The following is a 15,384-nucleotide window of genomic DNA, read 5'->3' as shown; positions in this document are numbered from 1 at the left end:
CCCTTCTGAAACCTGATGGCAGAGGTGAAGAAGGTGTTCCTGAAGAATCATTGAATGTGAGTCTTCAGGCTCCTGTAACTCCTCTTAAGAGAAAGGTATGAGGAAATATTCATTTCGGAGAGCATTAATATGACAAAAAATCTTTTCAGCACCACAAAATGTGAAATGTTCCTTGACCATCATTTGTAGCTGCACATAAGCACAGTGGCGCAGACACTCAGAGCAGACGGACACACACACACACACACACGCACACACACACACACACACACACACACACACGCGCGCACACACACACACACACACACACACACGCACACACACACACGCACACACACACGCACACACACACACACGCACCAGCATGGGTCAGATTCACTTATTATCAGCTGAGCAAACAGTACTGAAGGGTTGGAGGTGGGGTGAGACGGTTCACATGTTGAACCAGGTGGCATCTCTATTTCACAGACCACCCCAAGGTCTCTGTGATCACCACCAGCTGGAGTAGCAGCGGGGATTCAGGTCCCCAGAGCTAAGCAGGCCTGGCAGAATAACAATAAAGTTCCTGTTGGACAGCCGAAAGGGTGGAAGCAGAGACAACATGTGTCAAGGCTTTTAGGAGGAAAGAAAGGTTTATCTTGAGGGAGGTTACTGCCTAGATCTCCCCTCTCTGGGTAAGAGATATTTTTACAATCAAAATTAGCTTTATTTATAACAAAAAATATTTACACAAATTAACTGTGCCTTTTCATTCTTATGATCATAGACAATTAAATAAGTAATTAAATAAGTGGTGTTCAATTGCATTCATTAAAACCAACATGACTTGCCACTCCTTTGAACCCCTGGGATGATACATTGCTAGATAACTGAGTGGTTTTCTCCCTCAGCATGGTCCGTCCCTGCCCAGTAATGGAATAATTCTATAATGTGGTCCTCCCCCACCAGCTGTACCAAGCTTCAGTTTGTTCCTCAGCACGTCCTCCTGCAGCCTGGACTGTGTCAGTTGGCAACATTCCTCAATGGACACCTCAATTCACTGAGCTCCCAGATCCCCCCGTTCCTCCACACTGTCAGAATCCTGCCATTAACCCTGTGTTCAGTCTTCCAAACTGAATCACCCAGGTTGGACTCCATATGGACTCCATCTGCCACTTCTCTGCCCAGCTTTGCATCCTGTCAATGTCCCATGTAGCTGACAACAAGCTTCCACACTGTCCACAACATCGCCAACCTTCATGTCACCCTTTTAGGACCAAGATTAGGATAAACTTCTTCACACAGAGAGTGGTGAATCTGTGGAATTCTCTGCCACAGGAAACAGTTGAGGCCAGTTCATTGGCTATATCTAAGAGGGAGTTAGATATGGCTCTTGTGGCTAAAAGGAATAAGGGGTATGGAGGGAAGGCTGGTACAGGGTTCTGAGTTGGATGATCAGCCATGATCAGACTGAATGGCGGTGCAGGCTCGAAGGGCTGAATGGCCTACTCCTGCACCTATTTTCTATGTTTCTATGTTTCCTCGTCCAAGTCATTTAGAAAAATTATAAAGAGTAGGAGTCTCAGAATAGATCCCTGCTGATCACCAACCTCCATCCACCATCCAATTTCACCCTTTGTGGGCAATCCAATTCTGAAAGCACTCAGCCAAATTACCCTGAACCCCGTTCCTCCTGACTTTCCGAATGAGCCTACCCCGGAGAACCTTGTCAAACATTTTACTGAAATCAATATACACCACTTTGACTCTTCTACCCTCACCAATGTGCTTTGTCACATTCCCAATCAAATCAGTCAGGCTGATGAGGCAAGACCTGCCAGTCACAGAGTGCAGCGGTTAGAGTGACACTGTCACAGCTTGGGATGAAGTTCAATTCCGGCACCATTCTCCGATGAGTCTCTGTACGTCCTCCCTGTGGAATGCGTGGGTTTTTCCCAAATGTCCTGTTTCCTTCCACAATCCAAAGACATGCTGGGTGGGTTAATTGGTCACGTAAATTGGCCCATTATTAGGTTAGGGTTCAGGCCATTTTCACTAAACTCCATATTTAATGCCCCCATTATCACTGAACCCGATATTTAACGTCCCCATTGTCACTGAACCCCGTGTTTAACGTCAACATTGTCACTGAACCCCGTGTTTAACGTCCCCATTGTCACTGAACCCCGTGTTTAACGTCCCCATTGTCACTGAACTCCGTGTTTAATGTCCCCGTGGTCACTGAACCCGTGTTTAACGTCCCCATTGTCACTGAACCCCGTGTTTACTGTCCCTATTGTCGCTGAACCCCGTGTTTAACATCCCCATAGTCACTGAACCCCGTGTTTAACGTCCCCATTGTCCCTGAACCCCGTGTTTACTGTCCCTATTGTCGCTGAACCCCGTGTTTAACATCCCCATAGTCACTGAACCCCATATATAACGTCAACATTGTCACTGAACCCCGTGTTTAATGTCCCCATTGTCACTGAACCCCGTGTTTAACGTCCCCATTGTCACTGAACCCCGTGTTTAACGTCCCCATTGTCACTGAACTCCGTGTTTAATGTCCCCGTGGTCACTGAACCCGTGTTTAACGTCCCCATTGTCACTGAACCCCGTGTTTACTGTCCCTATTGTCGCTGAATCCCGTGTTTAACATCCCCATAGTCACTGAACCCCGTGTTTAACGTCCCCATTGTCCCTGAACCCCGTGTTTACTGTCCCTATTGTCGCTGAACCCCGTGTTTAACATCCCCATTGTCACTGAACTCCGTGTTTACTGTCCCAATTGTCACTGAACCCCGTGTTTACTTTCCCCATTGTCACTGAACTCCGTGTTTACTGTCCCAATTGTCACTGAACCCCGTGTTTACTTTCCCCATTGTCACTGAACTCCGTGTTTAATGCCCCTGTTGTCACTGAACCTCGTGTTTAACGTCCCCGTGGTCACTGAACCCCATATATAACGCCACCATTGTCACTGAACCCCGTGTTTACTGTCCCCATTGTCACTGAACCCCGTGTTCAGCATCTCCATTTTCACTGAACCCTGTGTTTAACATCCCCATTGTCACTGAACCCCGTGTTTAACGTCACCATTGTCACTGAACCCCGTGTTTACTGTCCCCATTATCACTGAACCCCGTGTTTAACATCTCCATTGTCACGGAACCCCGTGTTTAACGTCAACATTGTCACTGAACCCCGTGTTTACTGTCCCCATTATCACTGAACCCCGTGTTTAACATCTCCATTGTCACTGAACCCCGTGTTTAACGTCAACATTGTCACTGAACCCCGTGTTTAATGTCCCCATTGTCACTGAACCCCGTGTTTAATGCCCCTATTGTCACTGAACCCCGTGTTTAACGTCCCCGTGGTCACTGAACCCCGTGTTTAACGTCCCCATTGTCACTGAACCCCGTGTTTACTGGCCCTATTGTCGCTGAATCCCGTGTTTAACATCCCCATAGTCATTCAACCCCGTGTTTAACGTCCCCATTGTCACTGAACCCCGTGTTTAACGCCCATGTGTCACTGAACCCCGTGTTTAACGTCCTCATTGTCACTGAACCCCGTGTTTAACGTAATCATTGTCACTGAACCCCTTGTTTAATGTCCCCATTGTCACTGAACCCCGTGTTTAATGCCCCTGTTGTCACTGAACCCCGTGTTTAACGTCCCCGTGGTCACTGAACCCCGTGTTTAACGTCCCCGTGGTCACTGAACCCCGTGTTTAACGTACCCATTGTCACTGAACCCCGTGTTTACTGTCCCTATTGTCGCTGAATCCCGTGTTTAACATCCCCATAGTCACTGAACCCCATATATAACGCCACCATTGTCACTGAACCCCGTGTTTAATATCCCCATTGTCACTGAACCCCATATATAAAGCCACTATTGTCACTGAACCCCGTGTTTACTGTCCCCATTGTCACTGATCCCGTATTTAACATCTCCATTGTCACTGAACCCCGTGTTTAACGTCCCCATTGTCACTGAACCCCGTGTTTAACGCCCATGTGTCACTGAACCCCGTGTTTAACGGCCCCATTGTCACAGAAACCCGTGTTTACTGTCCCAATTGTCACTGAACCCCGTGTTTACTGTCCCCATTGTCACTGAACCCCGTGTTTACTGTCCCTATTGTCGCTGAACCCCGTGTTTAACATCCCCATAGTCACTGAACCCCATATATAACGCCACCATTGTCACTGAACCCCGTGTTTAACGTCCCAATTGTCACTGAACCCCGTGTTTAATGTCCCCATTGTCACTCAACCCCGTGTTTAACGTCCCCATTGTCACTGAACCCCGTGTTTACTGTCCCCATTGTCACTGAACCCCGTGTTTAACATCTCCATTGTCACTGAACCCCACATATAACGCCACCATTGTTACTGAACCCCATGTTTAACGTCTCCATTGTAACTGAACCCCGTGTTTAACGTACCCGTGGTCACTGAACCCCGTGTTTACTGTCCCCATTGTCACTGATCCCGTATTTAACATCTCCATTGTCACTGAACCCCGTGTTTCACATCCCCATTGTCACTGAACCCCATACATAATGGTACTATTGTCACTGAACCCCGTGTTTACTGTCCCCATTTCACTGAACCCCACGTTTAACATCCCCATTGTCACTGAACCCTGTGTTTAACGCCCCCATTGTCACTGAACCCCGTGTTTAACGTCCCCATTGTCACTGAACCCCGTGTTTAACGCCCATGTGTCACTGAACCCCGTGTTTACTTTCCCCATTGTCACTGAACCCCGTGTTTAACATAGAAACGTAGAAAATAGGTGCAGGAGTAGGCTATTCGGCCCTTTGAGCCTGCACCGCCATTTATTATGATCATGGCTGATCATCCAACTCAGAACCCCGCCCCAGCCTTCCCTCCATATCCCCTGACCCCTGTAGCCACAAGGGCCATATCTAACTCCCTCTTAAACATAGCCAATGAACTGGCCTCAACAGTTTCCTGTGGCAGAGAATTCCACAGATTCACCACTCTCTGTGTGAAGAAGTTTTTCCTAATCTCGGTCCTAAAAGGCTTCCCCTCTATCCTCAAACTGTGACCCCTCGTTCTGGACTTCCCCAACATCGGGAACAATCTTCCTGCATCTAGCCTGTCCAATCCCTTTCGGATCTTATACGTTTCAATCAGATACCCACTCAATCTTCTAAATTCCAACGAGTACAAGCCCAGTTCATCCAGTCTTTCTTCATATGAAAGTCCTGCCATCCCAGGAATCAATCTGGTGAACCTTCTTTGTAATCCCTCTATGGCAAAGATGTCTTTCCTCAGATTAGGGGACCAAAACTGCACACAATACTCCAGGTGTGGTCTCACCAAGGCCTTGTACAACTGCAGTAGTACCTCCCTGCTCCTGTACTCGAATCCTCTCGCTATAAATGCCAGCATACCATTTGCCTTTTTCACCGCCTGCTGTACCTGCATGCCCACTTTCAATGACTGGTGTATAATGACACCCAGGTCTCGTTGCACCTCCCCTTTTCCTAATCGGCCACCATTCAGATAATAATCTGTTTTCCTATTTTTGCCACCAAAGTGGATAACTTCACATTTATCCACAATAAATTGCATCTGCCATGAATTTGCCCACTCACCCAACCTATCCAAGTCACCCTGCATCCTCTTAGCATACTCCTCACTGCTAACACTGCCACCCAGCTTCGTGTCATCCGCAAACTTGGAGATGCTGCATTTAATTCCCTCATCCAAGTCATTAATATATATTGTAAACAACTGGGGTCCCAGCACTGAGCCTTGCGGTACCCCACTAGTCACCGCCTGCCATTCTGAAAAGGTCCCGTTTATTCCCACTCTTTGCTTCCTGTCTGCTAACCAATTCTCCACCCACACCAATACCTTAACGTCCCCATTGTCACTGAACTCCGTGTTTAAAGTCCCCGTTGTCACTGAACCCCATATATAACGCCACTATTGTCACTAAACCCCGTGTTTAACGTCCCCGTGGTCACTGAACCACATATATAACGCCACCATTGTCACTGAACCCCGTGTTTACTGTCCCCATTGTCACTGAACCCCGTGTTTAACATCTCCATTGTCACTGAACACCATATATAACGCCACCATTATTACTGAACCCCATGTTTATCGTCATCATTGTCACTGAACCCTGTGTTTACCGTCCCCATTGTCACTGAACCCCGTGTTTAAAGTCCCCATTGTCACTGAACCCCGTGTTTAATATCCCCATTGTCACTGAACCCCATATATAAAGCCACTATTGTCACTGAACCCCGTGTTTACTGTCCCCATTGTCACTGATCCCGTATTTAACATCTCCATTGTCACTGAACCCCGTGTATAACATCCCCATTGTCACTGAACCCCATATATAATGGTACTATTGTCACTGAACCCCGTGTTTACTGTCCCCTTTCACTGAACCCCACGTTTAACATCCCCATTGTCACTGAACCCTGTGTTTAACGTCCCCATTGTCACTGAACCCCGTGTTTAATGCCCATGTGTCACTGAACCCCGTGTTTAACATAGAAACATAGAAAATAGGTGCAGGAGTAGGCCATTCGGCCCTTCGAGCCTGCACCGCCATTTATTATGATCATGGCTGATCATCCAACTCAGAACCCCGCCCCAGCCTTCCCTCCATACCCCCTGACCCCTGTAGCCACAAGGGCCATATCTAACTCCCTCTTAAACATAGCCAATGAACTGGCCTCAACAGTTTCCTGTGGCAGAGAATTCCACAGATTCACCACTCTCTGTGTGAAGAAGTTTTTCCTAATCTCGGTCCTAAAAGGCTTCCTCTCTATCCTCAAACTGTGACCCCTCGTTCTGGACTTCCCCAACATCGGGAACAATCTTCCTGCATCTAGCCTGTCCAATCCCTTTAGGATCTTATACGTTTCAATCAGATCCCCCCTCAATCTTCTAAATTCCAACGAGTACAAGCCCAGTTCATCCAGTCTTTCTTCATATGAAAGTCCTGCCATCCCAGAAATCAATCTGGTGAACCTTCTTTGTACTCCCTCTATGGCAAAGATGTCTTTCCTCAGATTAGGGGACCAAAACTGCACACAATACTCCAGGTGTGGTCTCACCAAGGCCTTGTACAACTGCAGTAGTACCTCCCTGCTCCTGTACTCGAATCCTCTCGCTATAAATGTCAGCATACCATTCGCCTTTTTCACCGCCTGCTGTACCTGCATGCCCACTTTCAATGACTGGTGTATAATGACACCCAGGTCTCGTTGCACCTCCCCTTTTCCTAATCGGCCACCATTCAGATAATAATCTGTTTTCCTATTTTTGCCACCAAAGTGGATAACTTCACATTTATCCACAATAAATTGCATCTGCCATGAATTTGCCCACTCACCCAACCTATCCAAGTCACCCTGCATCCTCTTAGCATACTCCTCACTGCTAACACTGCCACCCAGCTTCGTGTCATCCGCAAACTTGGAGATGCTGCATTTAATTCCCTCATCCAAGTCATTAATATATATTGTAAACAACTGGGGTCCCAGCACTGAGCCTTGCGGTACCCCACTAGTCACCGCCTGCCATTCTGAAAAGGTCCCGTTTATTCCCACTCGTTTGTTTCCTGTCTGCTAACCAATTCTCCACCCACACCAATACCTTAACGTCCCCATTGTCACTGAACTCCGTGTTTAACGTCCCCGTTGTCACTGAATCCCAAATATAACGCCACTATTGTCACTGAACCCCGTGTTTAACATCCCCGTGGTCACTGAACCACATATATAACGTCCCCATTGTCACTGAACCCCGTGTTTACTGTCCCCATTGTCACAGAACCTCGTGTTTAACATCTCCATTGTCACTGAACACCATATATAACGCCACCATTATTACTGAACCCCATGTTTAACGTCATCATTTTCACTGAACCCTGTGTTTAACGTCCCCATTGTCACTGAACCCCGTGTTTAAAGTCCCCATTGTCACTGAACCCCGTGTTTAATATCCCCATTGTCACTGAACCCCATATATAAAGCCACTATTGTCACTGAACCCCGTGTTTACTGTCCCCATTGTCACTGATCCCGTATTTAACATCTCCATTGTCACTGAACCCCGTGTTTAACATCCCCATTGTCACTGAACCCCACGTTTAACATCCCCATTGTCACTGAACCCTGTGTTAAACGTCCCCATTGTCACTGAACCCCGTGTTTAATGCCCATGTGTCACTGAACCCCGTGTTTAACGTCCCCATTGTCACTGAACCCCGTGTTTAATGCCGATGTGTCACTGAACCACGTGTTTAACGGCCCCATTGTCACAGAAACCCGTGTTTCCTGTCCCCATTGTCACTGAACCCCGCGTTTAACGTCCCCTTTGTCACTGAACCCCGTGTTTACTGTCCCAATTGTCACTGAACCCCGTGTTTACTGTCCCCATTGTCACTGAACCCCGTGTTTAATATCCTCATTGTCACTGAACCCCGTGTTTAATATCTTCATTGTCACTGAACCCCGTGTTTACTGTCCCCATTGTCACTGAACCCCGTGTTTAACATCTCCATTGTCACTGAACCCCACATATAACGCCACGATTGTTACTGAACCCCATGTTTAACGTCCCCATTATAACTGAACCCCGTGTTTAACGTCCCCGTGGTCACTGAAACCTGTGTTTCCGGTCCCCATTGTCACTGAACCCCGTGTTTAACATCCCCATTGTCACTGAACGCCATATATAATGGCACTATTGTCACTGAACCCCGTGTTTACTGTCCCCATTTCACTGAACCCTATGTTTAACATCCCCATTGTCACTGAACCCCGTGTTTAACGGCCCCATTGTCACTGAAACCCGTGTTTCCTGTCCCAATTGTCACTGAACCCCGTGTTTAACATCTCCATTGTCACTGAACCCCATGTTTAACATCTCCATTGTCACTGAACCCCACATATAACTCCACGATTGTTACTGAACCCCATGTTTAACGTCCCCATTGTAACTGAACCCCGTGTTTAACTTCCCCGTGGTCACTGAAACCCGTGTTTCCGGTCCCCATTGTCACTGAACCCCGTGTTTAACATCCCCATTGTCACTGAACGCCATATATAATGGCACTATTGTCACTGAACCCCGTGTTTAATGTCCCCATTTCACTGAACCCTATGTTTAACATCCCCATTTTCACTGAACCCCGTGTTTAACGTCCCCATTGTCACTGAACCCCGTGTTTAATGCCCATGTGTCACTGAACCCCGTGTTTAACGGCCCCATTGTCACTGAAACCCGTGTTTCCTGTCCCAATTGTCACTGAACCCCGTGTTTAACATCTCCATTGTCACTGAACCCCGTGTTTAACATCCCCATTGTCACTGAAACCCATATATAACATCACCATTGTCACTGAAACCCGTGTTTACTGTCGCCATTGTCACTGAACCCCGTGTTTAACATCTCCTTTGTCACTGAACCCCGTGTTTAACGGCACCATTGTCACTGAACCCCGTGTTTAACGTCACCATTGTCACTGATCCCCGTGTTTAATGCCCCTGTTGTCACTGAACCCTATATATAACGCCACCATTATTACTGAACCTCGTGTTTATCGTCCCCATTGTCAATGAACCAAATGTTTAATGTCCTCATTGTCACTGAACCCCGTGTTTAACGTCCCCATTGTCAGTGATCCCCGTGTTTAATGCCCCTGTTGTCACTCAAACCCGTGTTTAACGGCCCGTTGTCACTGAACCCCGTGTTTAACGTCCGCATTGTCACTGAACGGCGTGTTTACTATCCCCATTGTCACGGAACCCCGTGTTTACTGTCCCCATTATCACTTAACTCCGTGTTTAACATCTCCATTGTCACTGAACTCCCGTGTTTAACATCTCCATTGTCACTGAACCCCATATATATCGCCCCCATTGTTACTGAACCCCATGTTTAACGTCTCCATTGTCACTGAACCCCGTGTTTAACGGCCCCATTGTCAATGAACCCCATGTTTAACGTCTTCATTGTCACTGAACCCCTTGTTTAACGTCCCCATTGTCACTGAACCCCGTCTTTAATGCCCCTGTTGTCACTGAACCCCGTGTTTAACGTCCCCATTGTCACAGAAACCCGTGTTTCCGGTCTCCATTGTCACTGAAACCCACGTTTAACGTCTCCTTTGTCATTCAACCCCATGTTTACTGTCCCCATTGTTACTGAAACCCGTGTTTACTGTCCCCATTGTTACTGAAACCCGTGTTTACTGTCCCCATTGTCAATGAACCCCGTGTTTACTGTCCCCATTGTCACTGAACTCCGTGTTTAATATCCCCATTGCACTGAACCCCATATATAAAGCCACTATTGTCACTGAACCCCGTGTTTAACGTCACCATTGTCTCTGAACCCCGTGTTTAACGTCCCTATTGTCACTGAACCCCTTGTTTAATGCCCCTGTTGTCACTGAACCCTATATATAACGCCATCATTGTCACCAAACCCCGTGTTTACAGTCCCCATTGTCACTGAAACCCGTGTTTAACATCTCCATTGTCACTGAACCCCATATATATCGCCCCCATTGTTACTGAACCCCACGTTTAACGTCTCCATTGTCACTGAACCCCGTGTTTAACGTCCCCATTGTCAATGAACCCCATGTTTAACGTCTTCATTGTCACTGAACCCCGTGTTTAACGTCCCCATTGTCACTGAACCCCGACTTTAATGCTCCTGTTGTCACTGAACTCCGTGTTTAACATCCCTGTGGTCACTGAACCTTGTTTAACGTCCCCATTGTCACCTAACCCCGTGTTTACTGCCCCATTATCACTGAACCCCGTGTTTAACCTCTCCATTGTCACTGAACCCCATATATATCGCCCCCATTATCACTGAACCCCGTATTTAACATCTCCATTGTCACTGATCCCCGTGTTTAACATCCCCATTGGCACTGAACCCCATATATAAAGCCACTATTGTCACTGAACCCCGTGTTTACTGTCCACATTGTTACTGAAACCCGTGTTTACTGTCCCCATTGTCACTGATCCCGTTTTTAACATCTCCATTGTCACTGAACCCCGTGTTTAACATCCCCATTGTCACTGAACCCCGTGTTTAACGTCCCCATTGTCACTGAAACCCGTGTTTAATGCCCATGTGTCATAAACCCCGTGTTTAACGTCCACATTGTCACTGAACCCCGTGTTTAATGCCCATGTGTCACTGAACCCCGTGTTTAACGGCCCCATTGTCACAGAAACCCGTGTTTCCTGACCCCATTGTCACTGAACCCAGTGTTTACTGTCCCAATTGTCACTGAACCCCGTGTTTAACATCTCCATTGTCACTGAACCCCATATATATCGCCCCCATTGTTACTGAAACCCATGTTTAACGTCCCCATTGTCACTGAACCCCGTGTTTAACGTCCCGATTGTCAATGAACCCCATATTTAACGTCTTCATTGTCACTGAACCCCGTGTTTAATGCCCATGTGTCACCTAACCCCGTGTTTTCTGTCCCCATTGTCACTGATACCCGTGTTTAACATCCCCATTGTCACTGAACCCTATATATAACGCCACCATTGTCACCAAACCCCGTGCTTATCATCCCCATTGTCACTGAACCCCGTGTTTACTGTCCCCATTGTCACAGATCCCCGTATTTAACATCTCCATTGTCACTGAACCCCGTGTTTAACGGCAACATTGTCACTGAACCCCGTGTTTAACGGCCCCATTGTCACTGAACCCCGTGTTTACTGTCCCCATCGTCACTAAACCCCGTGTTTAACGTCACCATTGTCTCTGAACCCCGTGTTTAACGTCCCCATTGTCACTGAACCCCGTGTTTAATGCTCCTGTTGTCATTCAACCCCGTGTTTAACGGCCCGTTGTCACTGAACCCCGTGTTTAACGGTCGCATTGTCACTGAACGGCGTGTTTACTGTCCCCATTGTCACGGAACCCCGTGGTTAACGGCCCCATTGTCACTGAACCCCGTGTTTACTGTCCCCATCGTCACTAAACCCCGTGTTTAACGTCACCATTGTCTCTGAACCCCGTGTTTAACGTCCCCATTGTCACTGAACCCCGTGTTTAATGCTCCTGTTGTCACTCAACCCCGTGTTTAACGGCCCGTTGTCACTGAACCCCGTGTTTAACGGTCGCATTGTCACTGAACCCCGTGTTTACTGTCCCCATTATCACTTAACTCCGTGTTTAACATCTCCATTGTCACTGAACTCCCGTGTTTAACATCTCCATTGTCACTGAACCCCGTGTTTACTGTCCCCATTGTCACTGAACCCCGCGTTTAACGTCTCCATTGTCACTGAACTCCCGTGTTTAACATCTCCATTGTCACTGAACCCCGTGTTTACTGTCCCCATTGTCACTGAACCCCATATATAACGCCACCATTGTCACCAAACCCCGTGTTTACTGTCCCCATTGTCACTGAACACCGTGTTTAACATCTCCATTGTCACTGAACCCCATATATCGCCCCCATTGTTACTGAACCCCATGTTTAACGTCTCCATTGTCACTGAACCCCGTGTTTAACGTCCCCATTGTCACTGAACCCCGTGTTTAATGCCCCTGTTGTCACTGAACCCCGTGTTTAACGTCCCCATTGTCACTGAAACCCGTGTTTCCTGTCCCCATTGTCACTGAACCCCGTGTTTAACGTCCCTATTGTCACTGAACCCGATATATGTCACCATTGTCACTAAACCCCGTGTTTAACATCCCCATTGTCACTGAACCCCGTGTTTACTGTCCCCATTGTCACTGAACCCCGTGTTTAACGGCACCATTGTCACTGAACCCCGTGTTTAACGTCCCCATTGTCACTGAACCCCGTGTTTACTGTCCCCATCGTCACTGAACCTTGTTTAACGTCCCCATTGTCACCTAACCCCGTGTTTACTGTCCCCATTATCACTGAACCCCGTGTTTAACCTCTCCATTGTCACTGATCCACGTATTTAACATCCCCATTGTCACTGAACCCCATATATAATGCCACTATTGTCAATGAACCCCGTGTTTACTGTCCCCATTGTTACTGAAACCCGTGTTTACTGTCCCCATTGTCACTGAACCCCATATATAAAGCCACTATTGTCACTGAACCCAATGTTTACTGTCCCCATTGTCACTGATCCCCGTATTTAACATCTCCATTGTCACTGAACCCCGTGTTTAACATCCCCATTGTCACTGAACTCCATACATAATGCAACTATTGTCACTGAACCCCGTGTTTACTGTCACCATTGTCACTGAACCCCGTGTTTAACGTCCGCATTGTCAATGAACCTCATGTTTAACGTCTTCATTGTCACTGAACCCCGTGTTTAACGTCACCATTGTCACTGAACCCCATATATAACGCCACCATTGTCACCAAACCCCGTGCTAAACATCCCCATTGTCACTGAACCCCGAGTTTAACGTCCCTATTGTCACTGAACCCCATATATGTCACCATTGTCACTAAACCCCGTGTTTAACATCCCCATTGTCACTGAACCCCATATATAACGCCACCATTGTCACTGAACCCCGTGTTTACTGTCCCCATTATCACTGAACCCCGTGTTTAACCTCTCCATTGTCACTGATCCCCGTATTTAACATCACCATTGTCACTGAACCCTATATATAATGCCACTATTGTCAATGAACCACGTGTTTACTGTCCCCATTGTTACTGAAACCCGTGTTTACTGTCCCCATTGTCACTGAACTCCGTGTTTAACGTCCCCATTGTCACTGAACCCCGTGTTTAACGTCCCCATTGTCACTGAACCCCGTGTTTACTGTCCCCATTGTCACTGAACCCCGTGTTTAACATCTCCATTGTCACTGAACCCCACATATAACGCCACGATTGTTACTGAACCCCATGTTTAACGTCCCCATTATAACTGAACCCCGTGTTTAACGTCCCCGTGGTCACTGAAACCTGTGTTTCCGGTCCCCATTGTCACTGAACCCCGTGTTTAACATCCCCATTGTCACTGAACGCCATATATAATGGCACTATTGTCACTGAACCCCGTGTTTACTGTCCCCATTTCACTGAACCCTATGTTTAACATCCCCATTGTCACTGAACCCCGTGTTTAACGGCCCCATTGTCACTGAAACCCGTGTTTCCTGTCCCAATTGTCACTGAACCCCGTGTTTAACATCTCCATTGTCACTGAACCCCATGTTTAACATCTCCATTGTCACTGAACCCCACATATAACTCCACGATTGTTACTGAACCCCATGTTTAACGTCCCCATTGTAACTGAACCCCGTGTTTAACTTCCCCGTGGTCACTGAAACCCGTGTTTCCGGTCCCCATTGTCACTGAACCCCGTGTTTAACATCCCCATTGTCACTGAACGCCATATATAATGGCACTATTGTCACTGAACCCCGTGTTTAATGTCCCCATTTCACTGAACCCTATGTTTAACATCCCCATTTTCACTGAACCCCGTGTTTAACGTCCCCATTGTCACTGAACCCCGTGTTTAATGCCCATGTGTCACTGAACCCCGTGTTTAACGGCCCCATTGTCACTGAAACCCGTGTTTCCTGTCCCAATTGTCACTGAACCCCGTGTTTAACATCTCCATTGTCACTGAACCCCGTGTTTAACATCCCCATTGTCACTGAAACCCATATATAACATCACCATTGTCACTGAAACCCGTGTTTACTGTCGCCATTGTCACTGAACCCCGTGTTTAACATCTCCTTTGTCACTGAACCCCGTGTTTAACGGCACCATTGTCACTGAACCCCGTGTTTAACGTCACCATTGTCACTGATCCCCGTGTTTAATGCCCCTGTTGTCACTGAACCCTATATATAACGCCACCATTATTACTGAACCTCGTGTTTATCGTCCCCATTGTCAATGAACCAAATGTTTAATGTCCTCATTGTCACTGAACCCCGTGTTTAACGTCCCCATTGTCAGTGATCCCCGTGTTTAATGCCCCTGTTGTCACTCAAACCCGTGTTTAACGGCCCGTTGTCACTGAACCCCGTGTTTAACGTCCGCATTGTCACTGAACGGCGTGTTTACTATCCCCATTGTCACGGAACCCCGTGTTTACTGTCCCCATTATCACTTAACTCCGTGTTTAACATCTCCATTGTCACTGAACTCCCGTGTTTAACATCTCCATTGTCACTGAACCCCATATATATCGCCCCCATTGTTACTGAACCCCATGTTTAACGTCTCCATTGTCACTGAACCCCGTGTTTAACGGCCCCATTGTCAATGAACCCCATGTTTAACGTCTTCATTGTCACTGAACCCCTTGTTTAACGTCCCCATTGTCACTGAACCCCGTCTTTAATGCCCCTGTTG

Source organism: Mobula hypostoma, chromosome 6, assembly GCF_963921235.1.
Source record: "Mobula hypostoma chromosome 6, sMobHyp1.1, whole genome shotgun sequence".
Classification (NCBI taxonomy): Eukaryota; Metazoa; Chordata; class Chondrichthyes; order Myliobatiformes; family Myliobatidae; genus Mobula; species Mobula hypostoma.
The sequence above is the reverse complement of the archived record's forward strand: the minus strand, read 5'-3'. Positions refer to the sequence as shown.